We start from the raw sequence: 20993 nt of genomic DNA, 5'->3' as shown, positions 1-20993 counted from the left end.
AAGTCTGAGACCTGGAGTCAGGTTGGAAACATGTATTTGTAGAAGCACCATTTTGGTAATTTATCTCCAGCAATTCTGAGGGGCTAGGGTATTGGATGGTTTAGATGATGGTAAAATTTGGGATTTATAGGAAGATTGTACACTCCAAGGTCCCAGTGGACATGCTATAGTGATCAGAAGTTGGTAGATGATGACAGCAAAGTCAAGGGAGTCTGGAAAGTATATATAGCAGAAGGAATGGGCATCCAAAAGTATTTGTATTTTCTTTTCATGAGCTTGAAATAGACCGAAAAATGCTAACCTCTACATATGGATCTCTCTCTCTGTCTCTTTCTCTCTCTCTCTCTCACACAAAGACACACATGCACACATGCATAGACAGACATGAGATTGATTTAAGACTTAATAGATCTAAGAAACCTTACTTTGGAATGGGATCAGCTAGAGAGTCCTATTGCTAGATGTCAAGCCTCTTTATAGGACATACAAGCACATAATATTAGAAATACATAACAATTTGGAGTCCATGGAAATTAACCTTTCATATTTACAAATGAGAATGTTATATTCGAAGAAATTTTCCACCATGCATATAAAGCCATCTATCAACAATACTGGAAGTAAACTGCACCAGTTTTTGGAATCTCTTGGATGTATTCAAAATAATTACTTGTATTTGGGTTTTTTTTAAAACATGAGCAAATAGAATTCTAGCTTGGGATTTGTTTCAGCTTGAGATATAATTGCTTTCACCCTTACAACAATGACAACCAAAAAAAAACAAAAAACAAAAAAAACAAGCAAACTTTTCATAAGTCCATCACAGAGCTAAGGTTTTAGGACAACAATTAACAAGAAATCTAAAGAAAGGCAAGCACTTAAAAGGCATTTGCAGGGAGCCACAGAACTGTAGCCCTACTTACCTAGGGCAGATGTAGCCAGACATATTTAAGAAAAATTCAGACAAAGTTTTCAATGTTAAGGTCAAGTGTGAGATATCAAGAAAATATAGAATCAGTGGGGGCTGAAGATATAATACTTACTTTAAATTCCAAGCTCTTCTCCACTGTCCAGCAATCCCATCCAAAAGAAATAGAAACTTATGTTTACCGCCCTATCTATATGAGATTGTTTATAGCAAGTTTATTCTCAATTGCCAAAAACTAGAAACAACCGGGATGTTTTTCAACACCCAAACAATGGAAGACTATTTAACAATAAAAAGGAACAAACTGTTGATACAACATGATAAGTTTCATATGCATTTTTCTAAGTGAAAGAAGCAGGGATAAACCAAAAGCCTGCATACTGCATGATTCCCTTTATATGACATCTGGAAAAGCCAAAGCTATAGGGACAGAGAAGAGATCAATGTTTGCCAGGAGCTGGGTAGGGAGAGAAGTTGACTATAAAACAGCAGTATTGAGACTGTTCTGTAACTTGCTCAAACTTTTACATAGAATACAGGTCACCATTCCAACAAACTCATATTCCACTGAATCATTTTGGAAGATACTGGTGTGATAAAGAGAAAATTGGCTTTGGAGGTCCAAGGTACTCAAGTTAGAATCTCTAGTTCTTGCAGAAATATGACCTTGAGTGAGTTATTAAACATTTCTGAGTCTCAGTTTCCTCATCTATTAAATAAGAGATGTCATCAGGATTGACTGAACAATTGAAGGAAAATACTTAAAAAAATATCGATTCATTTCCTTTCTTTCCCTTGCTTGTTTTGAAAGGTCACTTCTAATGTCAGCCAATCCTGGCATTATGCGCCATCCCCTCTCCTTTCAGAAATCTAATTTGCTGTTTCCATGTGGTGTGCAAAGCCAGGTAATAACGCACGTGAGAATGTGTCTCATACATTATCACCTATGTTTAGATTGAAGGTCTGAGGGTCTCCTCAATGAATAAATTATGCATTCTTTTCTGGGATTTATGTTTTGTGGAAGCCATCAATGGATTTAGCTGTGAGGCACTTCTGAAGCAAGAAGCAGGGGAAATGAGCAGGAACTGAAAAATCTTGGATATGAAAACTAAGCCCCCAGGAGGCAAAACGACCTCCGTTTGTTTACGATCTCAAGCCCACGCTGAACAAGCTACCACCAAGAGCTTTATTATACAACTGCAGAGCAAGACGATTTTCCCCACATATTTAATAATGACTTGGAAATTTGAAAATGAGAAAGGAAAGTTAAGGGCGATTTCTCACAGTATCCTTGAGTCTCACACAGAGAGGAAAGTAAGTCAGGAGGAAGCTACTGCTGCAGCATAGGTGAGAGTCAGTGAAGAGCTAAACTAGAAAGGAGGGAGTGAGCCAGCACAGGGGCATAACCGACAGGGAACCAGCGGGGAAGCATCCTCAGTGCTGGCACTGCCTTAATCCTGCCTTCGCCTTGATCCCGTGCATGAAAGATGATTCTGGTATTTCAAGTGTGGCACCCTGAACAGAAATGGAGAAGTTGGGAGGAAGGGTCGAATGATGGAAAAATTGAGGAATTTTTTTCAAGCAGGTTAAGTTTAAGGTACAAGTGGGACGTCCAGGTGGAGATTCCAGAGGACAGTTAGAAATAGAGACTGGGTGCTCTGATGAAGACCTGTGCTTGAGAGATACACGTGAGAGAAATTCCCTTAGATATAGTAGTTGGAGCCCTGGATGTGGTTGAAATCACCAAAACAGAGAGAACAGAGAAACAGTCAAGGGCAGGAAAAGAGAACAGGAAAAGAAGCTCGCAAAGGACAGAGAGCAGAGGTCAGGGTGGAAGCTAAGAGAGGGCAAATTCCAAAAAGGCAGCATTAATCAACAGGATCGAGTACTGTCACATGGCCAGGAGGTGAGGCTAAACCCAGCACCTGTGCTTGTTTCTCTGATTCCATATAAAGCCTAGAGACTGAGGAACGCACTAAAAATGGCCACCCGTGACTCTCTTTCCTTGGGTCACTCACTGTAGCGTAATGAGCAGAGGATGAAGCTGTCCCCAAGATGGAACCTGGGTCTCACGCAGAATAGAAAGCTTACTATGACAACTGCCGAGGTTAAGTGCAAAAGGAAAATCGAGCCAGGCAAGAAAAGGACAAGAAATCTCTGCTTCTTCCACTTTCTAAGAGAACTTTATACAGCATTTCACCCGAGAGTTTGTTACCACCTCTTGGGTAGATGTGGAAAAAAGCATCAGATATGACTAATTTGATTCAACAGATGTTATTGTTTACCCACTAAATGCAAGGCTGTATACTGGGTTCTAAAGCAGCAGTTCTCAAACTTTAGCTGGTCTCAGAATCACTCGGAGGTCTTGTGAAAACACAGATGGCTGGGTCCCATCTCCAGAACTTCTGTTTCAGTAGGTCTGGGTTGGGACCTGAGAATAATGATTCCTAACCAGTTCCCAGGTGTTGCTGCTGCTGATGCAGGTCCACGAACCATACTTGAGAATGATGGACCTAATGGCTCATCATCAGCAGAGGTGCTTTTTTTTTTTTTTTTTTTTTTTTTTTGTGGTACGCAGGCCTCTCACTGTCGTGGCCTCTCCCGTTGCGGAGCACAGGCTCCGGACGCGCAGGCTCAGCGGCCATGGCTCACGGGCCCAGCCGCTCCGCGGCATGTGGGATCTTCCCGGACCGGGGCACGAACCCGTGTCCCCTGCATCGGCAGGCGGACTCTCAACCGCTGCGCCATCAGGGAAGCCCCGGAGATGCATTTTTAATTCAGAAAGAAAGGTATATATCATGATGCCATTTATCATGATGGTGAGATGGATCTATTTCAAACTTAGTAAGCTCAACATTCTTGAAATGAACATCAAAATCGACTTTCTTCATCAGAGTTCACATAATTTTCACTTTAGAGAGAAGGGCTGGAAAAGAAATCCACTCATATCACATACAGATGAAAAGCCACTCATATTACCTACAGATGAAAATGCACTCATATCACCTATAAACTAAAAAAATAAAACAAATAAATTGCACCTAAATCTCCTTATCTCACATTTCCTGGATCTCCAGAAAGAAACGAAAAGATCTCTACTTTGTTGGTTAATTCTTTTTCTCCCAATTCAGTATAACCAGATCTAATTTACTGAACTATTTCTCACATTTTCACTCAGCCTTTTTGTCTAACTCACTTTGGATAGTGAATTTCTTGAGAGCAAGGATCTCATTTATTTAACGTTATCCACCCAGTAGCAGGCACAGGATGTAGCCCAATCTGTAACTGAAGAAGGAAGGAAGAAAGAAAAGAGGAAAGGAAGGAAGGAAGGAAAGGAAGAAGGAAGGAAGGAACGAAGGAAGGAAGCAGGGAAGGAAGTAGGGAAAGGAGGTGGGGGGAAGAGGGAGGGAGAGAAGAAAGGAAGAAGGGAGGCAAAGAAGAAAGTGTAGAAGGGAGGGAAGGCAGAAAAACAGGAAACAGGAAGGAAGGAAAGAAAGAAAGAATAGAAGGAGGAAGGAATCTGATTTAGTTCCTGGACTCTCTCCTCCAGTTACCATGGCTGACTAGGCAGTTCATCCTTGACACTGTTCTTCTCTCCCTGATCATCAGGCCTTGCCATTGGACATTTCTCCTCTGGGTTGGTCTGTTTTCATCCTTCAGCTTTTACTTGGCCTCTCCATCTTCCTTTCTCCAGTGTGACACCTGTTCTTGGCATGAGCTCTCTCCCAGCCCACCCCTGCTTGGTGGTTTTGTCATTTAACAACCCTAGTCAATACCAGTTCCATACTTGGAATTGCCCATCACTCAGGCCCAAATCCCAGTTATCTTTAAGTTCTCCATCTCCTCTATGGCATATTCCCGGGCAGTCTCCAAAGCCTCTTAATTCTTCTTTCACGTTATTTCTCATTGGTTTCTTCTTTCCCAGCCTCGTTAGTACTACATTTATGCCTAGACTGTTCAAACAACCTTGTAACTGGGCTCTCTATTCCACTACTTCCCTCCTCCAACTAACCCTACACACTATTGCCACATTAATCATCCTTAAATACCATTTTCATGATCATAGTAGCAGTTATTCTTTATTAAGCACTTAATATGTGTCCAATTAATGCTAGACATTTTCTATGTATTAAGTCATTTCATGTTCACCTCATGAGATGCGTATTATTATTCCCATTTTAGAGATGAGGTAACTAAGGCTTACTCATCCATAAAGACTTGCTTAAAGCACTGTTTAAGGCCTTCCACAATTTAACCTGCATTCCTAATACTTTCTCTCACTCTTCTCTTCAAAACCTCTGTTCCAGTCACACTGGTCTACTGATGCTTCCAGACATCCCCTCACCTCCCCACCTCTATTATCGAGTGCATCTCACAGAGCCAACACAGACTGCCAGCCACCCAAGTGCAGGGCCTGTTGAAGATTCACAAGCCCAATCCTACTGTGTAAAACATATTCTGCTTCCAAGAAAGCTCTGAGCACTACTGACCCATGGAACTTGACCACTTGTACCCATTCAAACAAAACCAGCTCAGGCTCAGTGAGTAATGTTCTCCTATTCCTTGGCTGCTGAAGCTTCTCAGTTCCTGGTTCCTGCTTCTGAGCATTCCTGACTCTCCGGAGGATGATTCAATAAATCCTATGAATATATTATATTTGCACCATCATCTGGGCTGAATGGTCATCCAGCTCACCAAGCATTCAAACAGGCAGAAACTCAAAAAATATAGCAATATACTTTTGATTGATAGATAGATAGATGATAGGATATAGAGATATGTAGATGATAGATGATATGGGGCAGAGGGATAGATAGATAGATAATAGATAAATAGATAGATAGATTAGCTAGATAGAGATATAGAGAGACATACATAGGTAGATAGATAAAGTATTAGTGCTCTCCAGGGAAACAGAACATTTATATGTGTATGTGTGTGTGTATGTGTGTGTATATATATATGTATATATATAAAGGAGATTTATTATGAGAAAATGGCTAATGTGATTGATTATGGAGGCTGAGAAGTCCCAAGATCTGCTGTCTGCAATCTGGAGACCCAGGACAGCTAGTGGTGTAATTCAGTCTAAGTCTCCCTTGAGAACCAGGGGAGTCACCGGTGTAAATCTCAGTTGCGAGAGTAGGAGAACATGAGAAAAAATGTCCCAGCTTAAACAGTGAAGCAGGAAAAAAGGGGTGAATTCTTCCTTCCTCCTCCTTTTGTTTTATTCATGCCCTCAGTGGACTGGATGAGGACGCCACCCACATTTGGGAGGGTAATCTACTTTCCTGAGCCCATCAATTCAAATGCTAATCTCTCCGGAAACAACCTCACTGACACACCCAGAAATAAGGTTTCATCTGGGCACCAGATGGCCAGTCAACTTGATATATTAAATTAACCATCACAGATAGATAAAGTATATAATCCCTTCTTTTTAAAAAATTATTTATTTATTTATTTTTGTACAACTTGGGGAATATAGCAAATATTTTATAATATATTTAATAATAGTTATAAGTGAAGTATAACCTTAAAAAATTTTGAATCACTACATTGTACCCCTGTAACTTATATAATATAGTACATCAACTATACTTCAAGAAAATTAAAAAAAAACAAAAACAGAAAACCAAAACTAAAACAAAAAAGAACAAAACAAAACAAAAAATAATAAAAAATAAAAGGCCCTCAATAAACATTTGTGAGGAGTGTTCACAGAGGGGAAGATGACTATAAAGTAATAAGAAGGAATAAAGCCTTATTTATTTTTGGCTGTGTTGGGTCTTCGTTGCTGCACGTGGGCTTTCTCTAGTTGCGGCGAGAGGGGGTTACTCTTCGTTGTGGTGCACGGGCTTCTCGTTGCGGTGGCTTCTCTTGTTGCAGAGCGTGGGCTCTAGGCACGGGGGCTTCAGTAGTTGTGGCACACAGGCTCAGTAGTTGTGGCTTATCTTAATTCAAATGTATGTACGGTATGAGGTTTTCAATTATATGGAAACGAGTGAGACTCTTAAGAATAACATCCCTGTCTTCTTCAATTTTTCAGTCAGTGTGCATTTAACCTGTTCCAGCTCCACTGTTCACCTGGTGGCGTATAACCAAAGTGTAGCTATAATTTCTTGTAACAAGGAAGAGCTTCTGTAAGATTGCCTGGCCATTTGAAACCTGCTTAGTGTACAGACTGGAACAGATGTCCAGGTATCAAAGGATGGTGACGAGACATGTGCCTGTCCTATTTCATGCCTGTTGGTAGGAGACGTTTTTTAAGTAGATAATAAAGGGAAATAGGAAATTAAAGGGGAAAATAGAGGTAAGCACAAATGATTCAAATTTCCTCAGAAAACAATGGAGTTTTCTTAAGGATCTGCCTGGTTTCAAGATAAAGCTGAGCTTTGCATGTCACACTCTCCCCAGGCCATAACCACCAGTGTATTCCCATATTTTCTTTATACGCCCATGTGGCAAAGTGTTACCGTTTCAAGATATAATGCTGACAAAATAATTGGTGGTGATGCACCCTATCCTGAGCATGAGACAGCTGTGCAAACCTTCAGACAGACCCAAGGGACACTCAGGGCTTCAGTGTTTCCGAGCAAACCAGGACACTCTTTAATCAACCCCAGGAAGCCAACACCCACCCTCTTCGACATCGTGCTCCCAGGAAAACCACAGACAGATCCATGTCAGGAACATGCTAGCCAAGGTCCATGGTGAATAAATGGAGAAAAGCAAGAGAAAGCCCTGATGAAATAGCAATGCGGAACTGGCCGCCAAATACAACTGCCCCTTTCTTAAAGGGTGTTTGTGCAGGTGTGAGGTCAGCCAGTTCTGAAAGGGGGACTTCCCTTGGGCCCACCCTGGCCACATACAGTTTGGCCTTGATGCACCATGGCTTAGCCAAAAACAGGCATGGTGGGGAAGCCTACTTCGTTACCTTAAAATTAAGATTTCCCCACTGTTTGTAACATTGTTCCATGTTTTGTTTAGTTTGTTTCTTACTTTGTGATACTTGGAGAAAAAAGAAAACTGAGGTTTTTTTGTCTTTTGGGATTTTTTTGCTTTTTCTCTCACCTTTGTTGTTTATAGAATGAAGCCTTTGAAAGTTACCAAGGCAACAGAAATGCAAGCAAATAGAGAATGGTGTGTAGTGAAGCTAAAACAAATCCAATCAATCATTGATTTGGCAACTCCTACATTCAAGGCACACAATAAATGGACACTTAGAATGATGGAACAAAAAAAATATACCAATTAGGACCTTTTCTCAATTATATATTTTTTGAAATTTATTCTACCACCTAGAAATCAAATAATGACAACTAAAACTTTTAAAAGGACATATCTTCTTTAAAATTAACATTCCAATGAAAATTAAAATAAAGATGTTCCAGAAAAAAAAACATTCCATACACTATTTCTATCTTCTGTTTGCCCCATCCAGATCCACTTTTTATCCTTCTTTCTTCTACTCTGTGCCCTAAGACACTGGTCTCTAAGGGGTCTAATTATAATTTGGAATCTTTTGTCCATTGGCTTCTGGTTGTGTCTGGCCTATGGAAGTCTCTGGCAGGAAACTGGAGGGAGAAGAACAAGGTTGGGATATTTATTGCATAGAAATCTTCCTACAGAGTCAACTAGGACTAGCTCTGTCCCTTGACCAACTCCTCTTAAGTTGACCCTACCCATATAACTCTTTTCTGGGTTCCAGTAACTCCAGTAACTTCCAGTTCCCTCGCCCCTCAGCCCTATGTGTCTACTGGGCTTGTAGTTTCCCTGCAGTCTGCTCCTAGCTTTGCAAATACAGTTGACCCTTGAGCAACACAGGTTTGAACTGCACAGGTCCACTTATATGCAGATTTTTTTCAATAAATGCATACTACAGTACTATAAGATCCATGGTTGGTTGAATCTATGGACGCAGAACCTGGAATCTGGAGGGCCAACTTTAAAGTGGCAGGTGAATTTTTGACTGTGCAGAGGGTAGGTGCTCCTAACCTCCCTAGGTCGTTCAAAGGTCCACTGTACTCTCTTAATTAAACTCTCTTCAAATTGCCCTGTCTGCTTCTGCTAGGAACATGGCTAATGCATATCTCAAGCCTGCTAACAGACGCTATGGATCACAGTGAGGAGAAGGAACGAGTGGAGATGGGAAGACAGAAAGTATGGAAGACAAAGCGAGAAATGTGTGCTGTGATCCTTATCTTGGACTAGATAGAAGAGTATGAGTCCAGAATCCAGACATAAGAATTGGTCTTGAGCAGAGTCATCATCTTCTTGGACTGCAGGAAAAGAGGCTACAGTAGTTGCAGATATAAGTCTATTTGTCAGTGTGGGCAGAACATTAATTTATACCTTATAGTCATGATTTTCTTAGTGAAGTAGGAGTTAAAGTCATTTGCTAAGAGCAAACGAGATAGGAGGAAGGTAAAGGACTTGAGGATTGTAAAGAAAGTTTGGAATTGCCACTGCAGAAAGGGAAAGAGTTTTCTGATAAGGTGCATGTAAACTGGAGTAACAGAAAAGCCCAGGTGATTCTGCAGACCATGATTCTGTCATGGTACCAAGCACTGTGGTGATTTTTCTCCAGCAGCAATCAGAAGTCCTGATATAAGTGTAGAAAAAGGGGATGACAAAAATGATCCAAGGGGCAATTGCAAGGCAGATAAGAGGAAACAGCTGAGATGTGAGCACAATGATTTAAAAGAGTAGTGGTTCTGGAGCTAAACAGAAAGTCAGTATAACTCTTTCCAGCCATGTCACCAGAGGCAAGGTATCTTACCTTTCTCAGTCATAGTTTCTTCATCTATAAATTAAAGATAATGGAAGTATCTAACCATAGAGCTTTTTATTTAAAGAATGACATATCATCTATGTAAAGTGGTCAGTAACATACCTACCACCTAAACATGCTAATAAATGTCATCTTTTGATACTACTAATAAAGTATTGAGAATGATAGAAAAAAATACTAGTTAAATAATGTGATGGAGGTCTAGGCTAGATGGGGAAGAAGTCAAACCATGAAGGAGGCTTATGGACCAAGAGAGTAAAAGGAAATGAGATATTTGAGATCATAGTGAGGTCCGATCCCAGTGTACTTGGGGTAAGTGGAAGGACTACAGGCATAGAGAGTTGTACTTGGGGTAAGTGGAAGGACTACAGGCATAGACAGTTGTGGGTAGAGGACAGTTATTGGAGTTTACGATTTCAGAGGCAATGCAGAGCTGCTCCAGGCTAGTGTTGTCAAACATGTAAGACACATTGCTCCCCTCCACAGCCTGAAGAGGGCAAGCAACCATTATAGCACACAATCCTGTGGAAGATGGGAGAGGACAGTGAGCCAGGTGACAACGCCCTTAACTAATAAAGGAGAATTCCCGAAATTGAGACAATTGTGGTCAGCTTGGCAAAGGGAGGGAAGAAATTGTTGATGGCATATTTGTGCCCTGTGAGATGAGGGGACAGCTGTCTCTACTCAAGAGAGCTGCAGGAAGACAGCATCCTTATGAGAAGAGCTAAGTTTCAGTTAAAATGGAAAGTGAAGTAATCCTGAACATTAGACCATAAAGTGTTTTCTTGATGAAGCAATATATGATTAAATGTCAACTTAGTTTCTAAAATAGATATTTTAATTCACAGTAAAATAAAAAGTATGCTTCATTTTTTCAATGGGAACAGTTAAAATGTACATATGATAAAATATTTAAATATGTATAGGTAATAATGAATAATCTCTATTATTAATATATGTATGTAAATTTCTGTTTTTCTCTTTCTTGGCTGGAGAATCCAATGTAAAATTGTATTTTAATGAAATTTATAATATGAACTTTAAAAGTACGCTGACACAAGCAAAACATTTTACTTGAAGGCATCTCTTTATCCCATACCATTCAAAAATAAGCAAATTCTAAACTCAAAAAATGAACTTCTTTGCAAAACAGAAACAGAGTCACAGACGTAGAAGACAAACTTATGGTTACCGGGGGGAAGTGTGGGGAGGGGACAGGAATAAATTGAGAGACTGGGATTGACATTACACACGACTATATATAAAATAGATAACTAATAAGGACCTACTGTATAGCACAGGGAACACTACTCAATACTCTGCAATGGCCTATATGGGAAAAGAATCTAAAGAAGAGTGGATATATGTGTACGTATAACTGATTCACTTTGCTGTACCAAAGAAGCAAACGTAACATTTTTAAATCAACTATACTCCAATTAAAAAAAAATTTTTTTAAAGATGACAAAAAAGAACCAAAAGAATTATGAAATATTTTAAAGGGGGCTCGTAAGTTTTAAAATGTAGTCAGGTTAAGCCAAGTTAAACAAAGATGTTAGGAAGAATCCTGTAAAGATGTAAAGACAAAGAAAAGCTTGTTAATCATGTCGTTCTACCAGGAATGGTGAGCAAGAGAGCAGCAAAGAGAAGAGGGATGTAGGAGTTAGCTTGGGGGTGAGAAGAGTAGGAAGTGGGAAGATAGGGGCCTGGAGAGGCTGCATTGTAGATGACATGATGACAGAGATGAGAACCAATGTTGGGGCTGGCAGGACTCAAGTGTTCATTGGTGGCAGGCAGAGTCTTCCAGAGGACAAGAGGCCTAATGAATTCATAGAGTGTGGCCCGGCTAATAGACAACACATTTTATTTGTTCTGGAATCCATTCAAAACCCTGGTGAGGCGTTATTTTGGTGGCCCTAAGGAGGGACACTGGAGATTGTAGTAAGAGCGAGAAACCACCACGCATGAAGGCAGACTCTGCACAGCTAGTGGATATAGCTTCACGGACCATCACCTTCTAGAATTCACTGTGGCTGCAGTGATATGGAGGTCTGAGATTCACATCACGGCCCTAGAAAGTGTCTAAAGGGACAGGAAACCCTGGGCTCCAAAGAGGATGCCTCTGGCCACAGGTTAAACAGAGGAGATTAAAAACAAAGATCAACTTTCAATGCCTTTCAAATGTCTATGAAAAACAAGGAAAAGGGTTTTTTTAAAGGCATAAATCTACAAGGACAAAAAAATAGAAATATATAATTCTCCTCCCCATCCCCCCAAAAGAAACCAGAAGACTGGCTCCTTCTCAGGCAGTGGCATAAGAATGTCTTAAAGGAACACCAGGCTCAGCTGAGGACCAGAGTCCTACGTAGGGATTACAGGAAAGTAAACATACTGAACAGCGAGACTCACTGTTCCGTCCCTTATTTGACTCCTAGAATAAAAACAGTCAGCTTATAAGCCCCCAACAGAAGATTAAACGACTCTTTTCTGGACAAATTGACCAGCCCCGTGAAACAGCCTGCCCCGGTCATCCTACAGTGAACACACCAGTCGACAAGCCTCACACAGAGGTTGCCTTTTAAAATTTCACTCCCAAATATTAAATACTGTCATCGATCATCAGATATTTGAGGAAAGCCAGAGACCAAAACAAACAGAAGGTCCTGAAGGAAAGAGAAGAAAAAAAGTTTTTTCAATTATGATTAATTGTGCGATGTACAGTCTGTGCCACTTATGGTAGCTCTGTCTGAAAATGGTGTAAGTAGGTAGAGGTGAAATCTGGGCTATCGCCTTATGGAAGCCACTAGCTTCCCCACAGCCACAGGAGGAAGGAATAGGCCCCATATCTAACCCTATGTAGCATGGGCACAAACCAATCTCTACCTACTCCAGCACTTGATTGATAGTTTGGTTGAATAAAGAAGTCTTGGTTGAAATTGATTTTCCCCAAGAATTTTAAAGGCTGTGTTCCATTTCCTTCTAGCATGCGGGATTGCTCTCTAAAAGACTGGTGTATTTTGATTCTTTGTATAAGTTTTAACTTTTTAGATAGTTTTAGGATCTTTGTTCCTGACGCTATTAAATTTTCTAGATTCTGAGTTATCCTCTCTCTTGGGGTACTCCTTTATTTTGGCAGACGGCATTACTCAGCAGCTTGGGAGGTAAATTACCCAACGTACTTCATGTCTGAAAATATCTTTATTTTAGTTCCTAGTTTGGTATTTTGGCTAGGTATAGAATTCTAGGTAAAAATTATTTTCTCTCAGAATTTTGAAGGAATTGATTCATGGCCTCATAACTTCCAGAGTTGCCACTGAGAAGGCCATTGTTATTCTGATTTCTATTCCTTGATGTGATTCCTTCGTATTTTCCCTTGGAAAATGTTTTGGTTCTTTTTATCCTGGGAGTTCTTGAATTTCATAATGAGATGCTAAGGGGTGACTGTTTTAAAAGGTATTTATTATGTTGAATGCTTGGTAGGCCCTTTCAAGCTGGAAACTCATGATCTCTAGTTTTGTGAATATTTTGTATTACTAATAAATTAATTCTTCTTTCTGGGTACCAACATATTTGGATATTGAACATACTGATCCTTCAACTTTCATAGTTTTTTAGCTTCTGTTTTTTAATCTCTCTGTTTATATAGAAGATGGAATTTACATAAAGCAGGATGTCAATGATACTCTCCGGAGCTGTTCAGTTTGGGAACTGGTTGCAATCACAGCAAACATGAAAAGATAAGCACGTAGCAGTTTAGGTTTGCACAAGCCTGCTAAATGATATTCAGTATCATACGTTGGGAAAGAGCCAGACGGCAATCTGCCACTTAATAAATAAGTTCAATTATCATAAACATAATGCTGTGGATCTATGCCTGCTGACTATTTCAACATATATGTGCTGATCATATTTTCCCCTTTTTACAGTCTATCAATTCTAAATAAATGTGGAAAGAGTGTGTAAGCAAAGGTTTTAGATGCTTCAAAGAATTACCCATTCTGGATTTTAAAACATCACCCAAACTGTTATCTATAATTCACTAGTAAAAGCATATGCTATGATCTCTTTGTGTGGGGTAGGGATAAAAGAATGAAGTACAATGTAGGATTCACTGGACTGCATTTCAGAGGAAACCTCTCTGGGCTTGATGGCTAAGTTAGCCAATCTGTAATTTGAAACCACAAAGCAAGGCACACACCAATTAAAATTCAAAAGAAAAGCAAATATTTCATCAGAAAATTTCAAAACATCAAAAGATATTACAAACTGAATATCAGGATACTCAAAGGCCTCTCAACTAGATAAGAATTTAGAATATGACAGTTATTTTAAACAGCGTTCACGTACCACCACGTTTATGCATTTTTCCATTATTAAAATCTCCTAAATGTATCTTGCCTATTTCACCCTCTCCACCTTTTCATAAATCCTATCCTTCACCTGAAGTATCTTCCCTCCCACCCAGATCCTACCCAACCTTCAGAGCCAAGTGAAAAATTTCAGTATCTCCACCTAACCCCTTCCTGATCTCCCTGTCCCATAATTTTTGCTCTTATATCCTGTAGCATCATTTATTTGGGTATTAAGGCATATCTAATGAAGTAGAAGGTCTTATTTCTTCAAGTAGGTTTTAAGCTTCTTAAGAGCACAGACCTGACCTTGGCCTCCATGCATCCAACAGTACTTAGCTGAGTGCTGGAACAGAGTAGGCACTCAGTAGATCTTCACCAGTTATTTTTTTATGTGGTAAAAGGAATGTTCCCTTCTTTGCATCCGGGGAAAGTATTGCTTTAATTCGGATATTGTGAACAACCATCGATTATTTAAAACCTTGGCTAAAGTAGCTCTGACCGAAAAAGAAACAGAAACTCCATAACCTTATTTTTACATACATTTACATCGTTTTTCGATGATAGCATTTTATAACAATATAAAAAGTGTCTAAAGCATGGCTATAGTTTTACCAACTACAGAAGCAGCATTTGAAACTTCATCTTGACGCACTTCTTGTTTTCTGTGACGTTACACTCTCTTAGCTTTCCTCCTACCCCTCTAGGTTATTCCTCTTCTGTTTTAGTTAGGAGCTCTTCATCCACTTGATCTTGAAAAGTGGGAGTTCCTCTAGGGTCATTTTTAAATTCATTTTTACTCCACACTACTTTCTAGGCCACCTTTTACCTAAGCCCATGGTCTCATATACCATGACCTTTCTAAAATTTACCTCTGCAGCCCAGACATCTTTTCTGAACTTGAAAATCACACATCCAACTAGCTCCACTGTTTGCATGCCTCACAAGCACTTCAGTTTAACTTACCCTAAATTGAACTAAGATCTACTCTTCTCAAAATAAAAGAAGCTCAGTGAATGACCTTACCATCCTCCCGGTACTATAAGCCAGGAACTCTGTGATTATACTTGAATCTCTCTATCATTCAGTCTCCCACAACCAATCTGTTGTCAGATCCTCTTCTCCATAACTAACCCGATGCACACTTTCATCTCTTCTGCCATCATACAGTCAATCTATTTTTATCTTTTACCTGAATTGCTGCCATAGCCTTGTAGCTGGTATTTCTGGAGCCAAACCTGCCACCTTCCAATCTATCCTCTACGCAACAGCCAATATAACCTTTTTACACAAATATGATATTCCTTACAGGTTGAAAACCTCCCACTGCTTTCTAACCAGACTTAGAATAATATCTGTAGTGAATGCCATTGTGTGCACCGAGGTTTTCCCACTCAGGACCAAGGTGTGCATTCCCCCAGCTTCTGTATGTAGCAGCTGATAGCTCTCAGCTGAATCCCTCTCCAGGATTTGCCCTCAGAGAAAGAAAGCTACCTCAACCATGATCACACACCCTTTCTCAGGGAAGTGACCATTCAACCAGTGGTCAACTGGCACTTGAGAAATTATAAAGACCTAGCCTTCTTACCTAAACTTGTAACAACTCTGAAAGGCTCTCACAGCTCCCTCTAGGATGGACTGATAAGTTTCTTGTGACTGTTTTATAGTCCAACTTATCTCTCTGCCCAGACAGTCTTACTTTCTTCACCTGGCCATGGATACAGATCCTTAGACTTCCTACCTGCTAATCTGCATCTCAGAGTCTGCTTCCTGGAGAGTCCGACTTGTGATAGTATCCTTAACATGATCTAGAAGGTCATATATCACCTGACCTCTGCTGACTCCTATCACATGCTTCCCCAAGCTCTCTATACTCCTGCCATCCTGTCTTTCTTTCAGTTCCTTGAATATGGCATTTTTCATCCTGGCTCGGGATCTTCCTATGTCTTAGGCCCTACCTGGAACATCTAATGCCAACTCACATCTATTGCCCAATTCTTTTTTCACCATAACTTCACCTCTTTGCCTTATCTATTCTTACTCTGTATTCAAATCTCAACTCCAGCTCAAAGAAGTCTTTCCTTTCCCCCAAGACATGTTAGTTGCCCTTTATCATCCTCTAGCCTACTATCTTCTCTCTCAAGGTAACTTAAAGGAACTAGAATGAAATATTCTGTAACAAACTGTGAAATATTTGTCTCCATTGATATAACATCAGATCCATGTTTCTCTTATTTGCTACTTTAGTTCTAGCACAGAACTCTGCACACAGTAGACATTCAAAAAGTACTAAATCATCAGAGGTGACATGTTCAATAACCAGTGATATCACTGGAGCTATATCACCCAATCCTCTTACAGTAACAGTAAATAAATGAAGGGATACAAAGCCGACACCAGAGTCATATTCATATATATATAAATATAAACACACACACACACACACAGAAAGGATATGTCTATAGCTTAGTCCAATTCCTGGTCCTCCTGGTAACAAAAGAACCCATCTCTCCCAACCTTCCAACAAAAAATTCCAGAAGGTACATGAGAAAGTATAATTGCCAAACAAAATTGCCAGGTAAAAAGAAGGAGGAGGTCAGGATTCAGTATGTGTGAGGAAGGAGATTGGCTAACCCAAAATAGAACAAAGACCCTGAATAGTAGGAAATGTCCCAGGTTGAAAACAGTTGAGAAAACTAGGGATAAAGATGCTTAAGTGCGTTAAGAGTTGCTGTGAAAGAAAGTGTCTTTTGTAGGTATATATAATCCACTTTCTGTTTTTATAATATGGTAGATGACCAGCTTGAATGTGGCTGTTTCACCTGTACCTAGGGTGTAGACACAGAAGACAATAATAAATCAGTTAACTGTATGGCAAGTCTGATCTTAAAATTTTTGCAATCACTAAACATGTCAGTTTTCAGATTCTTCTAAAATATGGTTTTGTACATTGAGGTTGAAGACAGAGTTTGTTGACATGGACAAAGCTTTCATCTAAGTCTTCACACAGCACAACTCTGGGAAGCACCATTCACATTGCACCTTTTGTGAACTGAGTGCCCTGCAGTTGTGCATTGTGGCAGCCCCGGTCTTAGAATGTGGTTGATTAATTTCAGTGGAAGTTATCATAAGTATATCTTTGGGATTCCAGGATGAGTCAGCAAATAGATGTACTGCAGTAACTGTTTCATCACCTGCCCTGCAGTCAAGTTTCACAGTGAGTAACCTTCAGAAGAGCTGGAGTCAGGGGCCAACTTAGGGTAGAAAATCTGGAATCAACCAAGACTAACCCTGGGACAGTACATGTGAAGCAGATAAGAAATGATGCATCAGCATTCCGGAAGGAAAGAGAGTTCACGTTAAGGTTTTGAATGCAACTATGAAGTCAGTACAAGGGATGGATGGGGAGAAATATATGAAACCGGAAGCTGAATGTCAAACACAGAAACCAGAGATGAACTGCACGTAATTCCAGAATAGACCTTAGTTAATTTTGTTAGTGCTGTACTTACAAGCCCGTGGACTGGGGGCTGTGAGGCCTCAGAGGGGTTGCATTAGAGGCTTTGCTGCGAGGTGCTCCTGGAACTGTCCTTCCAGTCCTTTACAGCGTTGTGCCTTTTCGATGCCAGAGAACAACGTGGGCAGCTGATAAAAGCAAATATGTGTCTTGAGTATCAATTATACTCATTCATTGAAACAGACATCCTGGGTCATTCACATCCAAAATCACCTTCTTTTTTGACAGGGAAGTTGACTATGGGGATTTTTTTTTAACCCAAATAACTTGAAGAATGGCCTCAACTTTTTCTCTCCCTTTGTGCCAAAGGCAGACTGAATGCAAGAAAAGCATCTGTGACTAATCAAAACAGGTGATGGAGACTAAACCTCATTACAGAGGGTTTACCCAAGGCCTCCAGGAAGAGGAAAATGACCCATGGCCACTTCAAGAGAGCATAAGTGGACAGACAGTAAACCCCAAATAAACAGCACTCTTTCAAGGCAGTCATCTTTTTTTTTTTTTTGCGGTACGCGGGCCTCTCACTGCTGCGGCTTCTCCCGCCGCGGAGCACAGGCTCCGGACGCGCAGGCTCAGCGGCCATGGCTCACGGGCCCAGCCGCTCCGCGGCATGTGGGATCTTCCCGGACCGGGGCACGAACCCGTGTCCCCTGCATCGGCAGGCGGACTCCCAACCACTGCGCCACCAGGGACGCCCCAAGGCACTCATCTTTAATGTTGGGTCCACATAAAACTTTGAAAAGGTGGAAAAGGAATTGATGTTTGAGTATACATACTCTTTGGAGATCAAGTCTCCTCTGCATTTATTTTAAACTTAATACAATAGGATGAGCCCTAAAGTGTTACAGATGACAAAGAGAATTAAGAAATCTAGGGTTTAAGAAAAGCAAATCCTAGATGGGAAGATAGGAAGAAATACCACTGGTCCATCTCCTTCAAAGGCCAAGGCCCATATAAACACTCTCACAGAATGTTCTCTATGCATCTTACATTTTCAGCAGAATGCCAAGCTGAGCCTGCTCTCCCAGCGATCCGATTCCAAAGGCTGAGTTTTGTTTTGAGCCAAGCTTCCCCTCAGTAACGACACCACAAGGATGGGAAGGATCCCAGAAGCAGTTCCTGGCTCCAAGCCATTTCTTTTATTACTTATTAACTTATTTTATATAGCCTTCAGCATGGCAAGAAAAGCTTCCTTTAATTATCCACAGGAATGAAGAAGCCACAAGGGGAAAATCAGAGCCAGAGAACTGCGGCTGCGCTGATTACACCCGGGCTCTTATCAAAGCTGATACAGGGGCCAGGCTGTGCAGACACCATGCTGGGAGCCGTGGGCTGTGTGTGGGAGGCACCGCTCGGTGCTGGGTAACTGTGCTGGAATGAATTCTCAACCAGGAGGGTTCTTCAGTTCTTCTTCTTTCCTCTTCTTCCAGTTCAGGGAAGTTGAACACCAAAGTTGCCAGAGACAAGACAGGGAAGATACAACCTTTATGTGCAGGGGGCCAGCCTGGCAGAGCAGGATGGAGCTTTGAGGTGGTGATGGGGTAAATGGAGGCACTGGCTAAAAGGCAGCCTCAAGACTTTGCGTAAGTACTGAAAGTTACCGTCAGAGCCATCTTATGAGCAAGCAGAGAAGGTGAGAATGTGAGGGCCTGGAGAACACCTAGGAAACCCTGCCCTAGCCCAAACATATCTCTTCCTTGGAGTTTCATGGTGTCTAAGAAATCATCATGGGAGGACCACATCCATCACTGCCTTCTCCCTATAAAGTTACTGATGCCTTCTCATGAATGTCTTTGCCCCAGTTTGTTTTTGTTTTTGTTTTTTTGCGGTACACGGGCCTCTCACTGCTGTGGCCTCTCCTGTTGCGGAGCACAGGCTCCGGACGCGCAGGCTCAGAGGCCATGGCTCACGGGCCCAGCCGCTCCGCGGCATGTGGAATCTTCCCAGACCGGGGCACGAACCCATGTCCCCTGCATCGGCAGGTGGACTCTCAACCACTGCGCCACCAGGGAAGCCCTTTGCCCCAGTTTTAACAGCAAGAGCCCTTTGGGGAGAAAAGTGGAAAGAGGCCCAACAGAATCTCAGAAACAGATGTTGGGAGTACTGACAACAAACCACCCACTCCCTGATTTCCCAGGGCCATGAAATTTCCAGAATGAAACATCAAGGCGATCTGATTTTGTGCAACTGTACAATTCTCTTGTGAAAACTTTCTTAGGCCATGCTTCCAGTTAGCCTCCAAAAAGAAGACATACCTAATGCAAGGCAAGGGGAGTGGGTGAGAAGAAGCAAGTGCAGGGCAATGTTGAGAAGGACCTGTTTCCATGGGCACCTGCAGAAAGAAAGTTAGCTCTCCCATTTGCAGGAAACCCTGGCACACGTGAAAAAGGCCTCGAGGACCTAAAAAACGCTCACCCCGCAAAACTGAGATGTCATCGTGGTAGAACAAACACTCTGCTGAGAGTGAGGTCTGCCTGCCTCATGCGATGGTCACCACAATGGAAGGCTAGATGGTGTGGGGAGTGTATTATGCATCAGATGGCTGGTGAGAACTTACGTCACTCTGGAGAAGGAGAAAAGTCCCTGCCTAAAGTCCTCTTGTAGAGAAGAGGTGAGCTATAAAATTCTGACAGTGAAAAATTTGGAGAAACAGAGCAACATTTTAGGCTCGAACAATTTTGTGGAGCTGTGTTGAAAGAAGATGACCGACAGGGTCAGGGGGATGACATTCATGATCTCTGACAGGACAGATGCTGAAACAAAGAGGCATGTGTAGAATAGGAACTGTAACAGGAGGAGGTATTAGGGGAAAGAGAGGAAGAAGAGGTGAGAAAAGAAAATGTGTATTTTAAAAATTTTGATAAGAACCTAAAATGTAATGGTAAAAATGTTTGCCTTGCTGGACAGAGGGAAAGACCTACAAATTTGTAGGGCATGTAAGTATATTTAGAATAGGAAATACCTGTGAATTCAAGTACTTTGAAGCACTTTGACAAAATGTTACATGTGTTATTAATACAACTGAATGTGTCCCCCTTACTTTAAATTTTTCTTTTTTTTTTTAACCCTTTTTTTGGGAGCTTCTTTCCATTTTCAAACATGTTCTGAACTTCCCTATATTAAAAATGACCTCGAAAAATATAAAAAGCTTTATTTCAGTGTCTCCTCCTTTTCTACCACCTCATCTTTCACTCTCCTAGCAGAGCCAAAAAGCCTTCGCACACATGGTCATCATGTGCTACCTTCAGTTTCTCTGTAAGTCCTCCTTCCTTCTTTCCCTCATTTCCTAATCCCCAGCAATCTGGCTTTTCCCTCGCAGCTGCTACTTAAATGTATTTATATTGAACTTCCATGGGGTAGTGGCCTCCTTCCAACTAACCCCACACTCTTTTTCAGCCTTCGTTT

The sequence above is a fragment of the Grampus griseus genome (genome assembly GCF_964374135.1).
Source record: "Grampus griseus genome assembly, chromosome: 6".
Lineage (NCBI taxonomy): Eukaryota > Metazoa > Chordata > Mammalia > Artiodactyla > Delphinidae > Grampus > Grampus griseus.
Note: the sequence above shows the minus strand (reverse complement) of the source record.